This window comes from Natator depressus, chromosome 1 (assembly GCF_965152275.1).
Source record: "Natator depressus isolate rNatDep1 chromosome 1, rNatDep2.hap1, whole genome shotgun sequence".
Classification (NCBI taxonomy): Eukaryota; Metazoa; Chordata; order Testudines; family Cheloniidae; genus Natator; species Natator depressus.
The window spans coordinates 293,230,700-293,255,285 of NC_134234.1; the positions used below are offsets into that span (position 1 = coordinate 293,230,700).

Consider the following 24,586-nt stretch of genomic DNA (forward strand, 5'->3'; position numbering starts at 1 on the left):
TGTTATTATCCTGATTATGTGAATCAAGGACAGTGGAACTGTACTTGGCCTTTTGTTATGATGGAGGGACTCGCTATCAACTAAGTAGCACTCGCTAGGCAAGGGACATGGGTTCCAAAACTCAGTGAATTGAGAGAGGCTGGGGATTGGTAATATGGGCTCCTGGTAAGGGCTTGACATTGCTCCTGCTCTATCAGAGCTAATTTTGATTCTGTTAGGAGTCTAGTTACAGGCTGTTGAACTGAATTCACTTTGGCCCAGTGGTGCACCAGCTCTGAGGCTCCCCTACTATAAACTGAAATCACAAAAGAACTAAAATTACTAAGAGCTGAAATCACTGAGTGTTGCATTAAGTGGGGAGGGCTGAATATATATTGCAGAGTAACTCATGGGATGGCTGGCAGGGCAGAGCAGAGCGGCTGGTGGAGTGGAGCAGTTTGCGGGATGGCTGGAGCAGCTCATGGGGCGGCTGGCAGAGCACAGCAGAGCTATTCGTGGGACGGTTGGTGGAGCGGAGCAGAGCGAAGCCCCCCGGAGAGGTGGGGTAATCGGCTTTGGACCACATAAGGTGCCCCTTAACCCCCCATCTCCACCCAGGTTGAGAGGTAAAACTCTGCAGATAAACTTTTGAACTCTGGGGCTGCACTGACCAGGGACAGAGACTTTGAGTGACTTTTGGGTTGCTGGACTCAAGAACCAAAGGGAAAGCAACACGGCCCAATTTGCTTGGGGTGGGTTTTTGCTCATGGGTTGCATTATGAATCCTGTTGGTGGTGTTTCCCCCAACATAATGCCACATTGTTTCTCTCTGTTATTAAAAGGCTTTTGCTACACTCAGACTCTGTGCTTGTGAGAGGGGAAGTATTGCCTCTTAGAGGCGCCCAGCGGGGGTGGTATATATTTGTCCCAGGTCACTGGGTGGGGGCTTGAGCCGGTTTTGCATTGTGTTATTGGAAGGAACCCCTAGATACTGAACCTGGCCCTTGTTGCTGCCAACTCTGACGGGCAGAAGGGTTACATAGGCAAGGGGAGGCTTTGCCTCCCCTAGTGCAGCCATCCCTGCTGCCTGACACCTGGGCCGTTGTGCCCCCCACACCGCTGCTGCTGCTGCCTGGTGAGTCTTTCTCCTCTCCTCTACTCCACTCCCTCCTCCTCCTCCTCCTTCAGAGGTCCCTGCAGCTGCCAGCAGTGTCCCTCCTCCTCACCCCCATCCCCGTGGGGTGTGTGTGAGGATGCGAGCAAGAGGCAAGTGAGGGGAGAGGATCCCTCATCCCTGAGTAACTTTACACAAGTGAAAAAGCCTTCCAGAGACCTTGTAGCAGATCACTGAAACTGTTAAAGAGCCCTTAAAGTGGTAACAAAGCCATTTAACAGGCATTTGCCAATGCCCAGGAAGCCTTTGGCCACATTCAGCTGGCTTTTATATTATAGGAAAATGTGTCATTGGGGTTAAAAACAGTTTCCAAATGACCCGTCAGTAATTCCCATGCTCTGTACCCAGCAGAAGCATTTCTGACTAACCTCGCTCAAGGAGGAGCTGAAATAGCCAGTGAGTTTTTCTTGATCTAGTTGTTTTATTCAAACTCAGTTTCAGGAAATGAGTCTGGCAGGGAATTCTGTGTAAGAGAGGTTATTAAATACTGCCTTAATGCAGGCTGTCCATGACCAGCACTGTTTCAAAAAGAGAGATTAGGCTTCAGTCTGGCGCAGGTAGCCTGAAAAGCCATGTCCTGCTCTATACAGTATCCTCTGAACTCCCTGCCACACCGAGGAGAATCCATCTGGCAGTTGATCTATACCTATTGCCTGTTCGGTTCCCTTGGGGAATGTTGTTAGTGCTTTAAGGGGTAAAGGGGGAAGGGTCTCGCGGGGGGGGGGGGAGGCAACAGCAAGGTGAGGAGGCGAGCGGCAAGCCAGCTGCATGGCAGGTGGGAGGCGTCTCATGGCAGGCGGGGGCAAATGAGGAGGTGGGGGGAGGAGGTGAGCAGCGAAGAGGTGAGCGGTGAGTCAGCAGGGGGCGGGGGCGGGGGCAGGGCCTGGGGCGGAGCAAGGGTGGCGTGTGGGCAGAAGAGGTGGGACAAGGAGCTAGCCTCCCCTAGGGGAAGTTTCACCCACTGCCCATGTCTTTTTTTCAAAAGATTAATTAGTAAAACATTAGCTTCAGCCCCCAGTAATAAGCTTGAACTTTATCGATACATTCCTTGTATAGAGTGCACTATAAGATTTCGATTACCCTGTGATTCTGTGACTTTAAGAAGAGATTGATCACATTCTAGTTCAGCCAGAGATTTGTGGCTTTGTCTTCTGGGTACGTTTGTTGCTCTGTGCATAGAAGAATAGTGATTTAATTGTCCACATTTGTGACATGTCACTTCAAAGGCTGGGCAGACTTACCGTGGCGAGTGCACAGTTTCTTTGTGTGAGCTGCTGGCATGTCTGCCTCTCACGTGGCTGGGCCCTGCCCACACTGTTCTGCATGTTCTTTGTGTAAGAGCCTTTACAAACTTGTTGGTATGTGGTCTAGACATGATCTCTTCTCTGTCTTTATGACTTGTGTGGCTCTTCAAACGTCTACTGCCTTTTCCAAGTCCAAATCAGGCTCTCTCAGCAACCTTTCCTTTAGTCCTTTATCAATGGCGCTGAACACAACTGTGTCTCTGAGCATGCCATTTTCAGTGTTTCCAAGCTCTCCATTTCTGGCTTTTTGCCTAAGCTCTGTGGTGTAGTTGTCTATCTGCTCTTCCCCTAGGTATGGGTGAGACCAGAACAATACCCAGGTGTGAGTATTGTTCACACACAACCTTTTTCATTGTTAAGACCTCATACAAAGTGATAGTGTTTTTAGTTGCTGCCATAAGAATGTGTTATAAACTGCTAGAGCCTGTCTCCCACTGTGTGCAGTAAAATGGCGACTCTATGGCCTCTTCTTTTTTATCTGATCTTGAGGCTTTGATATCAATGTGGAAACATTCCCATCTCCTCTGATTCTCAGCACGATTACCAAGGAAAGAGAAGGGGGGGGGGTGTGGCTTGCAATCCACCATGTTCAGGATTGTGGGTTTTTTAAAGACTATTTTCTAGATTAACTACTTTACTTTGGGTTTCACTTTTTTGTACTCACTGTGTCTCAGTACTCTGTATTTTCTGTTTGGCTCCTACTGGTCTGGGGATTGCACACTCTTGTCTGCGTGTGCCATTTACTGATACAGCGTGCTCCTGACAAAAACAGCCATTTACTGCTTCATACCGAATGTGGTCACTTCTGACACCATGTCACACTTTCTAGCACAGTCAATCAGCTCATAATGTTTTCCTTTTCCAGAGTAACTTTAGCCTCTGAACTTCAGGAACTCAGGGTGACACCAAGAATATAGTTTAAATCACAACTCTCTTTATTATATATATATAAAGATTGTTCCTACTGACTCTCAGTATGCAGACCCTGAGTGTGGCTGGATCCAGAGAAAGATCCCTCACAATGGGAGGCCCCCAGACAGTACCATAATACGCTGCAGTCATATAGACATTTTCATTTGCTTTCTCTATGGCATGCATGCACTATAGTCTGTACTTCCTGTGTCATGTAACACATTCTTTACAAAACAGAAGACCCCTGCAATTCTTCTGCTCTTAATTAGTAGTTTTCATTTTAACTCTCAGACTGCCATAATAAACGGCCATAAAGGTTTCTCCCTCTGACATCCCTCCTGCTTCACAGATAACATTAATTTGGCTGCCAAAACAATGGTAGCCTAAGGGTTAAAAACATTTAAAACATTTAAAACATTCCTATGCACTTACTGTGTATATATTTATACTCCCACCAAAAAGTGTCCTAGAGCTTTGATTCATTCTTGGGAGTTCCTGGTGACTGAAAGACCCCAGAATTATAGGAGTTATATCTTTATTGTATACTTAATTTGTGAATATTTATTTTAAAATACATCTTACATTTCTTTTGAATAAGTAAGTAACAATGATGGCTTGGAAGAAGTGTACAAATTAGATGTTTTATTTTTCCTATAATGGGCCCAGTCCCCCGGTCCTTACTCAGACAAAACTCCCATTGACATTCATGGGAGTTTTGCCCACATAAAGACTGCAGGATTAGGGATATTCTGTTAATGAACTAGATTTTCTGAGGGCCAAATCCTTCAATTCTTTTTCAGGTGAATTTCTCATTTAAATTAAAGGAGTAAGAACACTCTGTGGCCCTGGTCATCAGTTAACAGTGTTATTACCTAATAACACTAATACTGATTAGACCATTCCTACTCTAGCAATAGCACTTGGAAGCACTGAATAATGACTGTTGCCATTTGACTTTTTATAACCCTGACTGATGCCAGGGAATAAAGATCACGCTCTTACCAGCACTTCTGTGTGCCACACCTTTAGTTCACCTAAACTGTAGCTCTTTATATAGTTAAATCTGTGATGCTGGCAAACCAGGTGCCAGCTCTTGCCAAGGCATTAGGCTAGGGTTGCCATCCCTCCAGAATTGCCTTGGAGTCTCCAGGAATTAAAGATTATTCTTTCATTAAAGATTACGTTATGTGATGAAGCCTCCAGGAATACATCCAACCAAAATCGGCAACTCTACTTTTGGCCTCAGCCATGCACTGACAAATTCATTGCTGGAGACCAGTCTGTTTCACCCATGTGTTAGTATACTTAAAATGGGTATTGGACTTACAACAATGTGTTTAGAGGTCAGACTTTATGAAATGCCTGTAAATTGCTGAATGCTTTAATCTCACTTATAATATCTTTATCATGTGCTATAAGGGAATATTTGCTTTTGTTTTAAGAAAAGGAGTTCTTGTGGCACCTTAGAGACTAACAAATTTATTAGAGCACAAGCTTTCGTGAGCTACAGCTCACTTCATCGGATGCATACAGTGGAAAATATAGTGGCGAGATTTTATATACAAAGAGAACATGAAACAATGGGTGTTACCATACACACTGTAACAAAAGTGACCAGGAAAGGTGAGCTATTACCAGCAGAAGGGGGGGGAACCTTTTGTAGTGATAATCAAGGTGGGCCATTTCCAGCAGTTGACAAGAACAGTAGGAGGGGAAATAAACAAGGGGAAATAGTTTTACTTTGTATAATGACACATCCACTCCCAGTCTTTATTCAAGCCTAAGTTAATTGTATCCAGTTTGCAAATTAATTCCAATTCAGCAGTCTCTCGTTGGAGTCTGTTTCTGAAGTTTTTTTTGTTGAAGAATTGCCACTTTTAGGTCTGTGATCGAGTGACCAAAGAGACTGAAGTGTTCTCCAACTGGTTTTTGAATGTTATAATTCTTGATGTCTGATTTGTGTCCATTTATTCTTTTACATAGAGACTGTCCAGTTTGGCCACTGTACATGGCAGAGGGGCATTGCTGGCACATGATGGCATATATCACATTGGTAGATGCGCAGGTGAACGAGCCTTTGATAGTGTGGCTGATGTGATTAGGCCCTATGATGGTGTCCCCTGAATAGATATGTGGACACAGTTGGCAACGGGCTTTGTTGCAAGGATAGGTTCCTGGGTTAGTGTTTTTGTTGTGTGGTGTGTGGTTGCTGGTGAGTGTATTTGCTTCAGGTTGGGGGGCTGTCTGTAAGCAAGGACTGGCCTGTCTCCCAAGATCTGTGAGAGTGATGGGTCATCCTTCAGGATAGGTTGTAGATCCTTGATGATGCATTGGAGAGGTTTTAGTTGGGGGCTGAAGGTGATGGCTAGTGGCGTTCTGTTATTTTCTTTGTTGGGCCTGTCCTGTAGTAGGTGACTTCTGGGTTCTCTTCTGGCTCTGTCAATCTGTTTCTTCACTTCAGCAGGTGGGTATTGTAGTTGTAAGAACGCTTGACAGAGATCTTGTAGGTATTTGTCTCTGTCTGAGGGGTTGGAGCAAATGCGGTTGTATCGTAGAGCTTGGCTGTAGACAATGGATCGTGTGGTTTTATAACTGTAAAAAATGTTTGCTCTGAAACTGAATCTGTCAGGAGGGATTACCTCCTGCTCGTCAAGAAGGCCTATCAAAACAAAATGGGTGACTGTGGGACATCACAAAACAAAGACTTTGTTAACTGCCCCTTTAAACCCCTGAAGAGGCTACATGCAAAAGCACTGGTCCCATCATCTTGAATTCTGGAAGAAGGAAATAAAAATATCTAGCAAGAAAATTTTTCTCTCTCTTCTGCTGCTTGGACTCTTGCTGGCCTGGAATTACAAAACAGAAGTAGAGGTCCCTAGGGTTAGCCCTAAAAGACATTCAAAGCTGACAGATTACTACAACTCTGTCATCTTTTAAACCCATAGACTGTAACACATTTGTGTACATATGCTGCCTGCTTTAATCTTGTGATAACTCTCTCATTTCTTTTTCCTAGTTAATAAATACTCAGTTTAGTTTATTACAGGATTGGCTACAAGCGTTGCCTTTGAGCTCTAAGGTATAAATCGACCTGGGGTAAGTTTGACTTTTCTCTTGGGACTAGGAGCAACCTGAATATTTTGTAATCTTTGGTGTATAGCAGCCAACTATCACTAAGTCCAGCTTGCCTGAGTGGCAAGATAGACTAGTATGCCCAAAGGGACTGTCTGTGATTCCATAGTAAAGCTGTTATAGTAATTCAGGAGTTCACATTTGTTACTGGGTTGGTGAAATCTAATTATAGAACATACCAGCAGTCTGGGATCTCTTGACAGTTTTCCCTGAGGTTGACACTCAAGATCGTGAGCCACTCCAGACAGCATGACAAAGTCAATACTGTCTTATGGATCTGTGAGATATATACAGCCAGGGATAAGTAACCTTGTCACAGACTCACTTCTTGTCTAGAAACTCTCTGAGTTGCCAACAGAGATAGAATTTCACGCTCTTCTCCAGCAATTGTTGATCTGAAAATAAGTAAAAGCCAAAAGCTGATTTCAGTTCCAGCAGCTTTACAACTGACATAACTTGAGTAATTAAAAGGAAAGCAAAGCTGAAAAAAATGTTCATGTTTTATACTATGGGGAGTTTGGAGATTTAAAAACGTTGTGAAAATCCTGGGAACAGAACTGAAATAATTAGAGCTTCAGCAAACATTTCAAGATAATCCCTGGATCTGCCAAGAGCTCAGTTTGCCTGGTGGGCTTTCATGGAGTCTGGAGTTTCAAAATCCATCCTTTCCCTTAACTTCTGAAGAAAGATGCCAGTCATGTCTTCCTGGCACACCTGCTCCCTAAAACTAGTGCTGGCATGGGAAATACTCCAGTCATGTCCTGATCAACTGTATCTCGGCTCTCTATGAATGTTACCCATGTAACTCTAATATTGAGAGTGTCAGAATGACGAGAAAAGGTACAAGAAGTGTGTTTATGTATTCACAACTGCTATAAACTAACCATCCCTCCAGTGCACCACAGGGGAAGAGCCAACATATATAAAAGTTAGCCAAATGTGTCCATAACTGTCCTCCATTTGATTGGGCTGAAGCTGCTCCATGTGTATATTATATATTTGCAGGTTCAGTGATTTATGAGGCATGGCTTGCCAGAAAGAGGGAGAGCTGGGGAACAGCTGCTCTAACTCTCTGAGAATAAACCAGACCTAAATCTGCACAGCAGCATTAAGTTGCCATTCACAGCTCCAACCACCAGGCCTCAGAGTGAGAGGTAATGTGAAGCAGTGGACTCAGTGACAAGTGACAGCATGGCCACTCAACAAGCTGTATGAAGGAAAGCAGTGCCAGGGCAGCATGCAAGAAGGCTGGCAAACTGATGCTCTGATTATCATGCTCTGATTCCCATGTAGTTGGGGGGCAGAATTACCCAGCTAGTCTTTGGCCTCTTGTGTCATCTTCATCACCACTAATGGCTCCTCGAGGGGATAATGTATCAAGTTTTCTGTAAGTGGCAACTCATGGATTTTTCTATTTGTTTTGTAAACCCCTTCTGCATTGTTTGTATGGTAGGATCTGATTTGGCCTAAGATTTTCATAGTACTTCCAGAACATGGTAACCCTTAAAGTAGCATGTTTATGTTCTTTCTTTGTATTTAAGTTGGGACAGGAAAGCAAGTCAGAGAGAACTCACTCAGAATAACAAAGAAGAAAGGCAATCGGTTATGTAATTTTATCCCCAGTAAACAAAGGATTATGATATTAAAGCACAATACCTTCCAAATATTATTGTTTAAATACTTTCTGGGTTTAAAGGGAGCACTTTTAAGGGTTTGAGGGTTTATTATTTTACCACTTTTTTCATTCATTTTGAGCCTTAACAAGGAGTTGTAATATTTTTAGCTTTCTTGGAGGAGGGAGTGTTGCTCATTTTATTTGTTCCACAGTTAACATCTCCACTGAATTAACTTCTTCACTGACTTTTATTAAATTCCCACAGGCCCCATAAACTTAGCCTTTCCCCCCCTCCCCTGAAATAAATGGTTGCCTATCAAATGGGTTTTTCAAAATTCTTGTCACTCCAGCAGTAATATAGCAATAGTGTTTTATAATAATGGAGCAGAAACCGACGCTGGATTTCAGTAGAATCCCTGTGGAATCAACCACAAGCTCTTAAGAGCCCATCCATAATGACTAATAATATTACAGCTTAGTAATTAATAATGATCGGACCATCACTTAATACTCTGAGAAAGCAGAGAGTGAGAAATGTTGAGGAAAGAGGGTCGGTGTTTCCTTCTATCTGCATGCAGATTTTATTCCAGCCAAAATCAACAGATTAAGTACATATTGAAATTGTTTTTAAACAGGAGGGGAAACTGCAATGGAATATAAAATAATTTCCAAACACATGGTGCAGTGTAACACAGGCCTACACCACCACTAAAATATTCTGTATGTTAAAAAAGAAAGTACAACATAATGAAGAAGGAAGCAGTTTCACAGTATACAAACAGCTATATTGTCACCTTGATAACATGTATCAAGATCAGGTGATCACGTTTGGAGACAGTCACACAGGAAACAGCAGTCAATTTCCACACCTCTTTTTAGGTAAGGTTCATATTTTTCTTTAGGTATTTTCTCTTTCTTTGTCTTTTTAATGACTGACTCTCCAAACTACTTCTGGGATAGGAGAAGAAGGAATGACGTGTCCAATATATAGCACAATGGGGGGCCCTGATCCTTGGAGCCCTTAATTACAGGTAATTATTTCTACCTTTCTGCAAATTCACAGGATGTTTCCTTTTGGAATTATTATTAAAATGGCAGCCATAGGCCCTACTGGAGCCATTGTCCATGGCCAGCGTCTTTTGCTTTTAAGACATGTCGCGAGAATGCCGCAAAATGTTCCATCAAACGCCATTCTCTGGATGGCTTATAACATCCGGCATAAAATTTCACCAACCAAGGAGAGGAGGCGTCCCAGAGGCAGATCCCCTACTACATGGGTACATCAAGTCTGCTCCAATGTTGGACTTCTAGCCCATCAAGCCCTTGTGGCTGTACAGGAACAGACCAACTGGCAAACAATCACTGCAGCTGACCGATTGGCTAAGCATTGAAGAAGAAGAAGCCATAGGCCCAAGGAATTATACAGCAGCATGAATAATACACCAAGGGAGTTTATGAAACATTCTCTGGTATTTTTAATGTCTTTCTAATGTCTTTGTTTAATTTACATTGTTTTTAATTATGTGAATTTTTCTGTAGCCATCTAAAGCCAAAGCAGAAATCTTAGGTTTCCTTTAAGACCCCTCCTAGCTGTCATTTTCTATAGGTCCAGTTGATGTCATTTCTTCAAGAACATACTTCACATCCGCTCAGACTGTAATGGAGCATTTATTGCATTTATTCAGCCTGATGAAGAGGTTTTTATTGGTCCTCAGCATCTTTCAGAATGGCTTAATTAGTGATGAACAATACAAAACAATGAATGGACACAGTAGTCTTGATTTTAATGAAATTTTTTTTTAAAAAATTCCAGTTTCTGATAGAGCACACTTTAAATAATGTCCTGATTTCTTTTTAAAAAAGGCCTTTAAAAATGTTCCTAAGGGATTTATTGTTCCACTCTTGTTTATTCAAGAAAGAACTGACTATACCTCAGAAAAAATTAAACTGACTATACACAAAATGCTGCCAATATATACAAGGTAAGTAATTTGGAAAAAAAAAACCAGAATGTTTTTCTTTATAATTTTCAGTTATAGTAATTGGATGTGATACTTGTAACTGTAGTAGGTACATGTTTTCCAGACAGAAAGGGGATTTCCCAGTTGGTGGTGCTGAAATAGTATTGTTTCCCAAAGAATGACATACAGTCAAAAACATGGTCACAAAATAATGCTAACATATCTTCTAATATGCCCATTAAAGCAAAATCACTGGAGGAAATGAATGAATACGTTGTGTTTTCCAGGGATTAACACACAAATTAGTTTTGTGCTGTTCTCTTGTCAAGCATTGTTTATATGCCAGACATTGATTTTATCTGGAAAGTGGAATCATGCAACAGGTCCAAAAAAAAAAAATTAGCAGATTTGAGCACTTGTAGGTAACAATAACAGCTGGCATGATTCTTCTGGGGAGCTGTCATTTTGAGAGAGAAAACATTCTGAGATGGTAGTGAAGCCCCAAGACTAACTAGTAAAATGAACAAACACCTGGAAGCAATTATGTGCACTGTGGAGATTATCCATCATGCTTTTCTCTCTGTCCAGTCAGAACCTTTTCCCCACTCTTTCAGTAGCCGAATCCTAGACTGAAAAGGTTACAAATTACATTTGTCACTGAGAGATTTCTACCTACTATCATTGCTCTATTAGGCCATTGATTTAGTTCCACTAATCTGCAGAGATTCTGCATTAAAATCTATTTTTAATGTTGCATTACCAGCAGCATCACTCCTCCCGTTGTCACATCAGAAAACTCCTTTGGACTCCAGTAAAATGTAAACGAACACTAGAGATTTTGCTCTGTATTTTGAAGGGATTGATTTGTCCTTTTCATATAAAAGTTTGTGAATTTGAGCAATATCTTTATTTTTTAAATGCAATTTGGATGTGCTCCGATGAAATGCCAATCAAAATTTTGCTAAGCACAACGGAGGGCAGGATGCCAAAAATTATTGATTCTCTAATTATTCTAACCTAAGATATTAAGAGAAGGCTAAAATTTTAAAATCAAGTAACTTTTAGAGAAGTTTTTATGGTTGACTGGTGTGATTTATTATCTCTATACCAAGCAAAGTGATATGTGTCAACAACTGGATATTTCTGTGGCATAAATATTGGTAGGAGCACAAAGATTCATAGAACTGTCTTCCAGCTTCCCCATCCCCCTTTGTGTTTTGAGTAGCTTCCTGTTCTATTGGTCTATCTTTCTAATGCTCTTCCCCCCGGCCCTTTTGACAAAACAAACTCATGCGGACGCTATCATTTACATTACAGTAGCATCTAGAGTTCACAATCATAATCAGGCATTGCCATACTAGGAGCTGTACAAACACACAGTAAAAGACAGTCCCTTCCCCAAAATTGCTAACTTAAACAGACAAAGGGTAGGAGGGGAAACAGAGGCACAGACAGGAGAGGTGTCCCAGGGTCACACACAGGGACAGTGGTAGAGCTGGGATGAGAACTCATATCTCCTGATTCCCACTCCTTATTGGTTAGGCCACAATATCGCCTTACTAGAGGCTTTTCAACATTCTTGGAGCCATGAGACTTGAAACACCCTGATTAGGGATATAGGGAATTAGGATCCAGCCCTGCTCTCATTGAAATCACGGCCAAATGCCCATTGACTTCAAAGGGAGAATAGTACTAAGCCAGTAAATTCAAAGACTTTCAGTCTCTCATACCTATAAAATAACTCAGGTCTAGCTCCAGTCCAGAGTAGTATAAAACTAGATTGGAAGTAGGAAACTTTCTGGGTGTATCTTAGGTACAGGTATTAGGCTGTTTGGAGCAGGAGATATAGTCCATGGACTGAAGATGTCCTGGTACCTGGCAGCAGGGGAGAGCATTGCTCTTCTTCCTGCTTGAGCAGGGGAGGAAGAGAGCGAAAGAAAGGAACTGCTTCCCACCTTAGGGCTCTACAGGTTCCAGAAAGATCACCTGCTGGGGCGGGTCCTGGCAACAGGAGCAAGGTGGCAGTAGGGCAGTTGTCTGTTGGATATGTTCCATTGCTGGAGGGAGGCACTCTCTCATTTAGGAATTATAGCATTTGTGATGTCATTTGTTGTCTTCTCCTTTGCCTGCGACTGCAAAGAGGAGAGAGAGAATGCAAAGCCTTGTGAGTGGTCTTTTAAGCTCTAGCCAGGTTCTAGTTTCTGGCTGTTCCTGCCCATGATTGGGGATATAGCCTGTCCTATTTCACAACTGTTCTTTATGTAGGTCTAGCCACTGGGAATGCGCTATGTAACAAAAAGCTGCTAAGAGATTTATTAAAACAATCCATGAAAAAGAAAGCACTAAACTGAAGTTCAGAGATTTGTTTCCTAATGCAGTGTCTAAACAAAGCCTGCTACAGATATTTATTAGTTACCGTCACAATAATTTAAATACTACAGTTTGTTGCCAATCTGCCAAAGCCAAGTTTCTTTGCTACGATGATGCATGGTGCAAAGCCCGAATATTTCCTACAGTCATGACTACAGACATCCTAGCCTATGAGTTTCCTTCAACTGTATGGAACCAAGGAAACAAATGAGAGTGGAAAAGGTTAGAAATGTCCCCAAAGCATCAGAAGGGGAGAGTGGCAGCTGTACATTCTCTCCCTATTCCTGGAAGCCTACAGAAGATGAGTATGTGGGAGTGAGAAAAAGGTGAGTGGACCCCGGGAAGCAGCCATTTTCCACAGCATGTTCTCTGCCAATGTCACTAATATTTGTGCCAGAAAAAACAATATTAACTTTTGTCCTATGTTATCTATTCCATCTGAAGAGAGTAGGAGGAGGTGTGGTAGAGACAGCCAATCACTGAAAAGTTCCTGATTCTTTACAGTAGTGGTGATATTTTCTCCTTCTCTTTCTTCTTGCTGTGAAAGCATCCTGGCACCCTTGCCCTGGCAGCAGGGCCCATTCTAGCCACCCTCCTCCATCATGACAGAAGGGCACCTGGGTCAAATCTGCTGCCCTAGGTTTAAAAGGAGTAGGGCAGCACACTGGAGTTTTGCCTGGATTGGCAGATTGTCTTGAGTGGCCTCTGCCTGGCAGGTGAAGAGCAGATGTGCAGACAGGCTTCCACAAGAAGTCTCACACTAGCTATGAATACCTGGATAGAACGGGGCAGTAGACACTATTCCTGCTCAGTGGGGAAGTTGTTGCTGCCAGTAGAGGATGGATTTTGTCCACTAAATTTTCTCTTAAAAAAAAAAATTTAAATTGGCTCAAATTAGTTATTTAAGGTAGCAATCTAGATTTCTGCTACTTACGCCCTTGATTCTTAATATCACAAATATAATCCAAATGTTTGGGTGCCCATTGCCTGTAACTCTTGAAGGAAAACAGCTTTCATAACTTTCATTTGAAAGAGCTTTCTCTGTAGTTGTTAATATAAACATGCTCTTGCACTCAGAGGAAAATCTGTATGTGGGGCATGATCCTGCATTCCACTGACGTCAATGGGAGTGTGTGTGCACACACAGAATGCAGGTTTGGACCAACTAAGATTTCAGACTGGTGGGAAGCAGCTAACAGTATCTCTTATTCAGAATATGCTCCTTTTATATCAATGTAAGTTTTGAGTGTATTTTTGACTGTGTTATTAGCCCCTAGTAATGGAGACTTAAAACTGAATTATTAGCTGCTGTAGTTGCTGTATGTTAATTAGCCAGCACCTGCAGTCTGGATGAATCTGCCTGCAAACCTTTATGGTTTTGTGGGGCCCTGGGCCAGAGCAAGTGGGGACCCCTCCCCACCCCTTCTACCTGCAGTCCCCTGCCACCCAGCCTGGCACTCCTGCTGGGGAAATGGGGTCAGGGCATGGGGGCTTGCTCCACTCTGCCTGCCCAGCGCTCCTGCCAGGAAGCGGGGTCGGGAACGGGGGTTTCCCTCTGTTGTGTATTTGGTTGTTGTGGTAATAGAATCTTGTGTTGCTATGGCAACTGAGTTAGATTATTAGGGGATAGCCCAGCCAGTTTTGGCTGGTTTTTGGTTAGTTCACTGTGTGGCAATAAATGGCTGCTTTCAGGGTTTACTAAAGCTCTCTGTGTCTCCAGTGATTTCTTCCTAAAACTGTGGCCTCCAAGGATATAACAACATGGCGACGAGGGTGGGATGTCTGTGCTGCCCAAGCAACAGAAGGAAGTGGAAGTTAAGGTGCAAAAAAAAAACAAAACCCTTTTTCCTGCTGGAAGGGAGTGAGAACTGGCTTGTTTGCACTGACTGTGCAAACTGAAACTAAAATCATGGCTACACTTACAGAGCCACTGGAACCTTTTGAGGAGACTATGGTGCAGTGGCATGTATATATTGAGCGTTTTGAGCTTTTTGTTACTACAAATGACATTACAGAAGAGAAGAAGGTGCCATTATTCTTAAGTGTTGTAGGGGCTAACACCTACTCCCTGCTACACAGCTTACTATACCCTGTTAAGCCAGAGACTAAATTTTACAGTGACATTGTGGAAATCCTGGGGTCCCATTTTTCTCCAAAACCATTGGTATTGCTGAAAGATACAGGTTCCACAAAAGAGACCAGAAAGAAGACGAAACGGTTGTACAATTCGTAGCAACTTTGAGAAAGCTTGCAGAACACTGTGAATTTAAAGAGATACTAAATGATGTCCTATGTGACAGGTTAGTGTGTGGCCTGCACAGTGAAGCTATACAGAAGCGCCTATTGACAGAGGCTCAGCTTACCTTACAGAAGGCTGTTAATATTGCGGTCTCTACGGAACTGGCAACAAAGGAGGCGCAATCCATTGGTGCATCCCCTAGAGTGCATACAGTGCCACAAGAACCTACCCACAAAATTGTGGGGAGTCATGAATGTTACCTCTGTGGTAAGCGGGGTCACCATGCGTCAGAATGCTGGTGTAAGGACCTGGTGTGTCGACACTGTGACAAAAAGGGACACATTGAGTGTGCCTGTAAACAAAAGAAAAAGAGGCCTGTGGTCTGGCTGACCAAAAAGCGAAATCTGCATACCCTAGAGCAGACCCAAGATGACCAAGGAGACACCTCATCACAAGAAGAAGAGCCACTCCACGTTTTGTCTTTGGCAGTGGGCTCACGTGAATACTGGGCAACCCTGTTGTTGGATGGTAAACCTATATGCATGGAACGGGACACCGGTGCAGCCATCTTGCTGGTCTCTGAAACTGTGTATAAAGAAAAGCTACAGCATCTTCTGCTTAAAGCAACAAAAACAGTTTGGAAGACATATACAGGAGAAGCTGTGCCCTTGTTGGGCACTACTGATGTTAAAGTGGAGCTCAATGGACAGGCTGCTAAATTGCCACTGTTGGTGGTGAGACGTAATTACCCAGCCTTAATGGGTAGGTCTTGGCTTATGAAGATCCAGGTGAACTGGGCAGAAGTGCAACGAATGACCAAAGAAGAAACCAGTTTGCCTGCTATACTAAGGAAACATGCTGCTGTTTTTGGAGAGGATCTGGGAAGTACGAAGGGAATCACTGTGAATTGAACATTAAACCTGACAGTCAACCAAAATATCTGAAAGCCAGAACTGTGCCATATGCCATCAGGCCGAAGGTTGAAGCGGACCTGGAGCACTTGGTCACAAATGGAGTCCCATAGCCCAAGGGCAACTCCTATTGTTCCAATAGTGAAGAAAGATGGCTCCCTCTGGATTTGTGATGATTTTAAAGTCACTGTCAACCCAATGGTGTGTGTAGCGCAATACCCACTTCCCTGCATTGATGACCTCTTCGCGGGCCTGGCTGGGGGACAAAAGTTCAGTAAGATTGATCTGAGTCAAGTGCATTTAGAGATGCATGTCGATGAAAAGTCCCAAGAGCTGTTGACTATTGTGACACATAAAGGGCTTTATCGATACAGTCGCCTACCATTCGGAATAACATCTGCTCCCGCCCTGTTCCAGAGGGCTATGGACCAGATCTTGTGAGGCTTGCCAGGAGTCCAGTGCTATCTGGATGACATCCTGGACACTGGAAGGAATGAGGAGGCTCACCTAGAGAATTTAGAGGCTTCCCTACAAAGACTGGAAGAGTACGGACTCATAGGCCATAAAGACAAGTGTGAATTCTTCCAGCCCTCTGTTGAATATTTGGGACACACCATTGATGCTACAGGTCTTCGTAAGACCCCTGCAAAAGTTAAGGCTATTGTGGAGGCTCCCCCTCCTTGAAATGTTAGCCAGCTTTGCTCATTTCTAGGACTATTGAACTATTATGGAAAGTTCATCTCACAATTAGCCACACTGCTAAAACTGCTTCACAAACTCCTTGCGCAGAACAAGGCCTGGAAATGGACTGAAGCCTGTGATGTTGCATTTAACAAAGCTAAGGATGCACTGCTAAATTCTGAAGTTCTGACGCACTTTGATCCATCCTCACCCCTACAGTTGGCCTACGATGTGTCCCCTTATGGAGTGGGAGCAGTCGTGTCACACATTATGCCTTCAGAAGAAGAGAGACCTACTGCTTTTGCTTCACGCACTCTAAGCAAAGCAGAAACTAACTATGCCCAAATTGAACATGAGGCATTGGGAATCATTTTTGGAATTCTGAAGTTTCATCAGTACCTGTTCGGATGGAAGTTTACTCTTCTCACAGACCATCGACCCCTAACTTCTTTTTTTGGACCCCACACAGGCATTCCCCCATTAGCTGCTAGTCATATGCAATGTTGGGCATTGTTGCTTTCCACGCACACATCAGAAATCCACTCTGTACGGCAATGCGGATGGTCTCTCAAGGCTGCCTTTGCCAGTCAAACATCAAGATATTGCCCAGAAGGAAATCTTTTACTTTGAACAGCTAGAGAATACACCCATCACCGCTACTCAGGTAAAGAAGGCAACTTGAGTTGACCCAGTATTGTCCCAAGTTATGGACCTGGTGATGCATGGAACATCTCGATGAACCTCTCCGGTCTCACCTGACCTTGCTACCTACATGTCCAGGAGGATGGAGTTATCGATCCAATCTGGTTGTTTGCTGTGGGGGAGACATGTCATTATTCCACCACCACTGAGATCACAGATGTTAGAACAGCTACATTCTGGTCACTGTGGAATAGTGCGCATGAAGGAAATTGCACGAAGCTATTTTTGGTGGCCTGGATTAGACAGTGCTATTGAAGAGAAGGCAAGAACTTGTATGTCATGTCAGGGTGTGAGGAATGTACCCCCAGTGGGCACCCCTACACCCACAGGACTGGCCTGAAAACCCGTGGCAAAGTATTCACATTGACTTCGCTGGCCCCCTTAATGGAAGCATGTTCTTGGTGGAGGTGGTAGATGCCCATTCTAAATGGCCAGAAGTCTCTATAATGCAGTCTACTACTGCAGAGAGTACCATCCAAAAACTACTTTAATCATTTTCGGTCTGCCAGAACAACTTGTGAGTGACAACAGACCGCAGTTCATCTCTCAGGAGTTTCAAAATTTTATGAAGGCAAATGGGATTCACCACATCACTTCAGCACCATATCATCCATCCACCAATGGATTAGCTGAAAGATTTGTGCAGACAATGAAACAAGCTTTGAAATCGGCAAGGGGACAATTATCCATTCAAAAGCGTCTGGACGCCTTCTTACTGTCCAACAGAAACATACCTCATGCTACGACCAAGGCATCCCCATATTGGGATGACAGCTGTACACTGGCTTTGATCTGCTGAAATCTTCTGAACCCCGACAAATTGTGCAACGTCAGCAGCAAGATCAAGTCATCAGGCATGCACCCAGAGCAAAAGACCAAACCTTTAGCCCAGGACAGTCTCAGAATTATACTTCTGCAGCTAAATGGGTCCCTGCCACTGTCATCACTCAACCAGGACCTGTTTCCTACACAGTCCGGACTGCAGAGGATCTCACCTGGCGGCAACATGTAGATCAGCTGCTGCCAGCTCATACCAGTCCTCAGGACACATCTTCAGTTGAGTTGCCTAACTTCACCACTTCCGGCGAGACACCGAATCAAGAGTCACCTGTTCCTGACTTTTCCTTGCCATTACTGCCGGCGGCAGAGATACCCCTCTGTCTGGCACGAGCTGACACCACATCCTCACCCATTCGCCCTATGAACCCTGAGCCCATTTTCAGGCCCGCGCCCAAGACACTTTCGGGTGCAACAACACCAGAAGTCCGCCGTAATCCACGTAGAGACAGAAGGCCTCCTCAGTGGCTGGATCTTTAGCTAGGGTGAACCCACGGTTACGGGGCAAAATAATCCCCAGGGTTTAGCCAGGAACGGAGGCAGCCTACCCTCCTTCTCTAGTTTAGTGTTTGTTTTATTTAGGGGACGTTCTTATGAAGGGGGGAAGAATATGTAGTGTGTTTGGTTGTTGTGGTAATAGAATCTTGTGTTGCTATGGAAACTGAGTTAGATTATTAGGGGATAGCCTGGCCAGTTTTGGCTGGTTTTTGGTTAGTTCAGTGTGTGGCAATAAATGGCTGCTTTCAGGGTTTACAGCTCTCTCTGTCTCTAGTGATTTCTTCCTAAAATTGTTGCCCCCAAGCATATAACACCCTCACTATCCACAGGGGCACCGGGCAGGTGGAGCGGGTCAGGGCACGGGGGTGCCCATTTTGCTGGGGGACCCAAATTGGCATTGGCCCCATTGGCCAAGTGGCTAATCCACCACTGAGCAGGACTGCCCAGTGACCAAGGACACATTCTGTTTTCCTAGGCCCTTATCAGTGTCATACAGCAATTCCGACAGCTGTTCTAATCTCAGGAAAATAGTTACATATATTAAGATAGCCATATCTACAAAGAGTCGTCAATCCAAAGGCAAAATCTTCATAGGCTCAAGGCACACAAGTACGATGACAAAGCCTCAGCAGAGCCAAGAGCATATCCTTTTAACTTTGATCAGCAGCTTCTAAAGGCACAAAACCAACAGCAGACAGGTTTCATCAGCCATGCTTGGTGGCAGTTCATCAGTGCAGTACATCTGTTGCCTTAGCCAGAGGTTATCAGCCTGATTTACATATTAATTATGGGACTATTTTTAAGCTCATTCTTTTATAGGGCTCAGAAATAGTTTAACCCTCGATTTGTCAGTTTTAAGATGCAAGGAGAAGAAATAGAAAGAACAAGAGAGATTAGGTCTCTTTATTTCAATATTTGGATACACTGACATAAGAAGATTGGGAATTTCTTTAACAAAAGCCTCTTCTTAAGACTCACATTCTCTCCTCCATCTCCTTGGGTCTCTGCTTTTTTCCAACTGACAGGTTAATCCAAGCATAAACAATTATATTATCAAGCTGAAAATTATTTCCCATATAGATGTGATTCTATTAAAAAGGTCTAAAAAAAAATAAATCCACAAGAAGTCTTTGAATAATTTAAACAGTTGAATCTACTTTACAAGCCACCTCCATACAATGGAATTAAATGGTGTGATTACTAATATGCCATATGGAGCAAAGGCAGAGATGCAGTACAGTCTGTTGATGGATCAATTAGCACACAAGGCAATGGATTGTATCATCATTATCATCACCAAAACAAAATCCTGTTTGGGCTTTTTCTGTAATATCAGACAAATAATATTTTTTTCATTTTTAAACCTTCAATCCAAAGACCTCAAAGCTCTTTGAAAACATTAATGAATTAAGTCTCACGAAGCTCCCCCGCCCCCATCCTGCAGGTTAGGTTGGTGTGAATGCCAGCCTGGTTTATCTGTGTGAATATATGTGTAAGTAACTTCAAAAGCAACATATTTTTCATATTCCACTAAAAACTCTCAGCAGTTCCACAAAGTAGCAGAAGACCTGCTGACACATTTAAGAGATTGTCATCAGGTGTACAAAGAAGTGAAGAACTTATGCCTTTGGAATATCTTAGGGAAAGAAAGCCCCAGATGTTTGAATACTTATCTTCAGAAGGCTACCAAGAGACTAGGAAATTACAGAGCATGGTGCAACTCTCTCCATTTTATCAGGATAATGCACCTTTAGTTCTATAGGGGGAAATTACTAGTGTGCATTCCTTAGTCAGAAGTATGATATCATGAATTACAGCACACAGTTCAAGCTGTTACAGTTAAGGGAATCTGTCAGCATTTCTGGTACAAGTGCCTTGTTTCAGGGCCCTATAAATCAGATATAAAAATTCAGAGAGGGGTTAGTGTGACATATAGGATCTGACAGAGAGTAACATTTTCCCATAAGTTAACAAATGGCTAGTTTTATTTACGGTATGAAAGCCAAAAAATCATGTTTTAAGCTCTCCCATAATGCAAAAATGGCTTTTATTATGAATAGTGAAAGTTCACTGACTGATCAAGCTTTACTTGGGTGAAATGTACAGAGCCTTGCAGCAAAATCCACCTGTAGCTCAGGGCCAGGACTACAGAACAGCCCCATAGCAGCGGCTCTTCTAATATAATGGCTAAAATATTGCCACTTCCCTGCACTGTGTACCACATTTTGAATCTCAAAATTCCAGATTCTAGGGATCTTCTGAGCCATCCCAATGCCACCCTCCACACCAGCCTCTGAGGGCCAATAGAGAACTCTCTCCATGTTACAGAGAACCGTGGTGTCCCCACATTCAGAACTGTTGTGCCTCTGGCTACCCCACACACAGCCCTGTTGCAGAAACTATGGATCTGATCCTACAATGAATGGACACCTGTTCTGACACAGACCCCATTGACTTCAGTGGGGCTCTGCATGTGCATAGAGGTCAGCCTTCCCAGATCTGTTTTCAGAATTGGAGTCTAACCAGATTTATGTAGGTTCTCAGCAACAGGGTGAATATCCTCTCCGGTGTACTTTTGGTGGGTGTTAATACATAAAGTTGACTAGAACTTGGTGGACACGTCAGGAAAAAACAAAAGTCATGAGTATTCATTCAAATTAAAAATTGAATTCACTTTGTCCATAAATATTCTAGTAAACAAGTTTTCTGGTGGCAATATTCATGGAGACAGCAAATTTTAAAACAAACATTAGAGAATATTCATGGACAGTGAATTTAGAACTAATGAACATGGGTATTCACACTGGAAACCTGCACCAAAGAATTATTCTCATCCAAGGGAACAGAAAAACCAGCTTGTGATTTTTGTGTCCAGTCGAAACTAATCAACAACTAAAATTTTAGATTTTGGATCTCAGATAGTCACATAAACAGTTCATAAATAATCTACCAATTAAAGATTATTCACACAACAATAAAACAAATATTTTCAGACACTGACTCAATTCAGGAAAATCATAAACTGCTTGAAGACAATTTAGAAGTAGAAAAATAGACTAAAATTGTTGAATAAATTATTAACTGAATAACTTGTTTGGCTCCAGTTTTGATGACAGCATTTAGATTTTTGTGGAGGAAAAAAATGGAGCTACTGGGTGCATGCTTTCAAAAAGCTGCCATACAGTCCATTTTTTCCCATGAAAATTTCATATTCAGTTTTAATACACAGACTGATGTTTTATTTTTATGTTAGTTTGTTTATGCTGTTGTTGCTCAGGTCCGGCTGCTGTACAAATGAGGCAGATCTGCATACTCCACAATGATTTTCCTGCTCTGATTTCCATAACACATGAGGACAAACCAGCACCTCCACAGGTTCTGCTTAACACACGTTATCAGAGGGTAGTATCTGCTTTTCAACATTTTGGCTCAGAATTCAAATCCAAATAATAACTAACGTTTGTCTTTATTGTACACACTATCCAGGACATAAAGTCAAAAGAACTTACTGTTGGATGCTATCCTGAGATAGGAGGGACCCTAGAAGACAGTCATTTAAACTCAGGCTGCTGTGTGGTTTCTCTGGTAACAATTTCCTTTCCTGTATTTTTTAAATCAGTTACGGAATGACATTGCTATGTAGTCAGGCTAAGATTTTCAAAAGTGACCAGTAATTTGGGGTCCCTCCATTTTTTGGGTCCAGCTTGGGACACCTCAGTGGAGCTGGATTTTCAGAAGTGCTGAAATTCTGAAAATCAGGCCCCTTTAAGGTGTCTCAAGGTGGACATTATAACCTTTGATTTAGAGGTTTCCAATTAGTAGTTAAAAATAATGAATAAAACCAAACAGAATTCTTTAAAGCTCAAGCCTCCAGGGTGGCTACAGGTCATTTAATTTAGAGGAGTGATAAAATTTAAAAAATTATTTAATGTAAAATTAGTTAAGCAAACAGGCATTACAAAATAACCCCACACTGCTCTGATACTCACATTCTAAGATGAAAAAATGCATTCAGAGTTGATCAATACTGAATGGGAAGAGGGGTATAATCCTTTCTCTAAAAAGTCTCTTGAAAGTGGATAGGTGCACCTTATCTAAAACTAGCATGCTATCGATTTTATAATTGACTATAATAATTAACATTAAATCCACTTTTTTTTTTACCATAATTAAATATTTTCTACTTTCTCATTGGTTATTTAACATTAAGCATCATCTTAACTGGCATCTACATAAACATAGATAGAATTTTCCAAAACAGTAACATTTTATCTAAAACATTTGTAAAAAACAGTTAGGACCAAAACTTGTTTACAACATGACCTGGGGTTATGCCCTAACTTATTTTTAACTTGCTCTTGAATTGTCTCAGTTTACTTCACTCATATTTTGCCACACCTCACTTGGCTACTGTCAAGCCAATTTTTAGGAAACAGAATTCTGGGCCTCTTTACATTTCAAGACATTTCTATATAAACATAAGCAAACATCACCTCTATAGGCTATAACGGAAGTGGGGCAAATATCAAGGTTCTCAGAACCACTCATTACTTTTGAAAATCTAGGCCTTATTTTATTTTAACCCTCTGCATATTCTCTTATTTTCTAGATAGATGGTTACCATAATGTTTAGTATTATGCAGCATTCCTGTGAGGGAAATGGTTTAAGCAGGAACTGATATAATTTAAGGAGAGTCAAAATAAATATTGCACTATGTTGCTGTGATGGAGTGTCCACCCCACACTTACCCTGAGGGGGTTAATGGTGGCCAGATGGGCCAATCAACCTATTAGGCTGAAGGCTGAGAGGAAAGCCCTAATTAGGGGAAGCTCACCTGTGCAGGAACAGGCAGGGCTTCTATAAAGCCATGGAGCTGAGAGCAGGAAGGAGACTGTGGAGAGGTAATCTCCAGGCACTCCCTGGGAGAAGAAAGGTGGGGGGGAAAGCTATAGAGACAAGTAGACCACAGTTGCTCACTGGGAGGAGGAGTAAAGAGGCCAGCTAACTCCAGAAAGGAGGGTGTGCCAGGGTAAAAAGCAGCCCGGGGAATAAGCAGCAAGCTTGGAGACTGAACTAGAGTAACCAGATGTCCTGATTTTATGGGGATAGTCCTGATATTTGGGACTTTTTCTTATATAGGTGCCTGTTATGCCCTGTCCTGATTTTTAACACTTTATATCTGGTCACCCTAGACTGAACAGACCTTGGCTGCATGTTGTAGGGTCCCTGGGCTGGAACCCAGAGTAGAGGGTGGGCCCAGGTTCCCCTAGCCATCACTGGGGAAGTGGTACTGGCAGGCCTGTGAACTGGAAGACTGTCAGGGTCACTGTGGGAGTGACAGAGACTTTGAAGGACTATACCCTGGAAGGGGGGAACACTGAGTTGCCCTGGCCAGAGGGGCAAGTCACAAAGAGGATGCAGCAACTCCTGGAGTGAAAAGGGGCTGCAGATCAGAGATAGAGAGATGGAGTGATGGCATGCAACTGTGGAAAGGGGCATCACATGCCATACTATTCCTCAGAACAGCCAGGAGGAGGCACCACACTAGTGTTGAGTGGAGTACTCTGTCACAGTTGCCCTTTATGTACTCTCAAAAACTTCCAAAGAAACTCTGCCTGTAATTAAGCTAGACTCTGGACAGGGGCACACATTCTTCCCAAGAGAGTGAACCCACTTGCTTGTGGCCTGAGAGAAAGGTGCTCTCAACCAGGCTTTGAAATGTACTGTAATTAGATTAATTGCTAACTCTCAGAGAAATGCTACTGTTAAAGTTTAAGAAACCTAAAAATGACTGAGGCTAGAGCTAGCTTCCATTTACTTAAGGAAATGCTTCTGTCTGATACTTTTGGGGAGAATGCTACCAAGGTTATCTTGCCAGGGCAGGTAAAAGTAGGGTAAGTAAGTGTGTGGTTGCTGTTTGTGAACTGTTTCTCTTTATATAAGGTGCCACAATTGCAGTGCAGTAAGTTGTCCCACTCCCTCCGGACTGGCTCCCTGCCCATCCTCCTCCTCCTCCCACAACCCATGTGCCCAGTCACATCCCCTCACAGGAATGCTGCATAATACTAAACATTATGGAAACCATCTGTCTAGAAAATAAGGGAATTACAAAATAACATGGTCTATAGACAATGTTTGGCTGTATTCAAATATGCTTTGAAGCACAGTGATCACTATATGACTTATAGCAGGAAATGAGTTAGTTAGGGCAAGAATCTCCCCTTTGCTTCTGTGACCTGAGCAGAGATTCTATGACCTTGGATCCTGGCT

The 24,586-nt window shown here is 42.7% G+C and overlaps 1 long non-coding RNA gene across 1 annotated transcript in view; it reads right to left on the reverse strand.

Moving 5' to 3' along the window:
- Positions 1-6,200: 6,200 nt before the first annotated feature.
- The window catches only part of LOC141986854 (uncharacterized), a 159,568-nt gene continuing 141,182 nt past the window's right edge, over positions 6,201-24,586 (reverse strand). Inside the window, exons 2-3 of the long non-coding RNA XR_012639376.1 lie at positions 12,033-12,209; positions 6,201-6,215 (exon numbers count right to left, since the gene is read on the reverse strand). This is a non-coding gene — a long non-coding RNA (uncharacterized LOC141986854). The remainder of the gene's footprint in view (positions 6,216-12,032; positions 12,210-24,586) is intronic.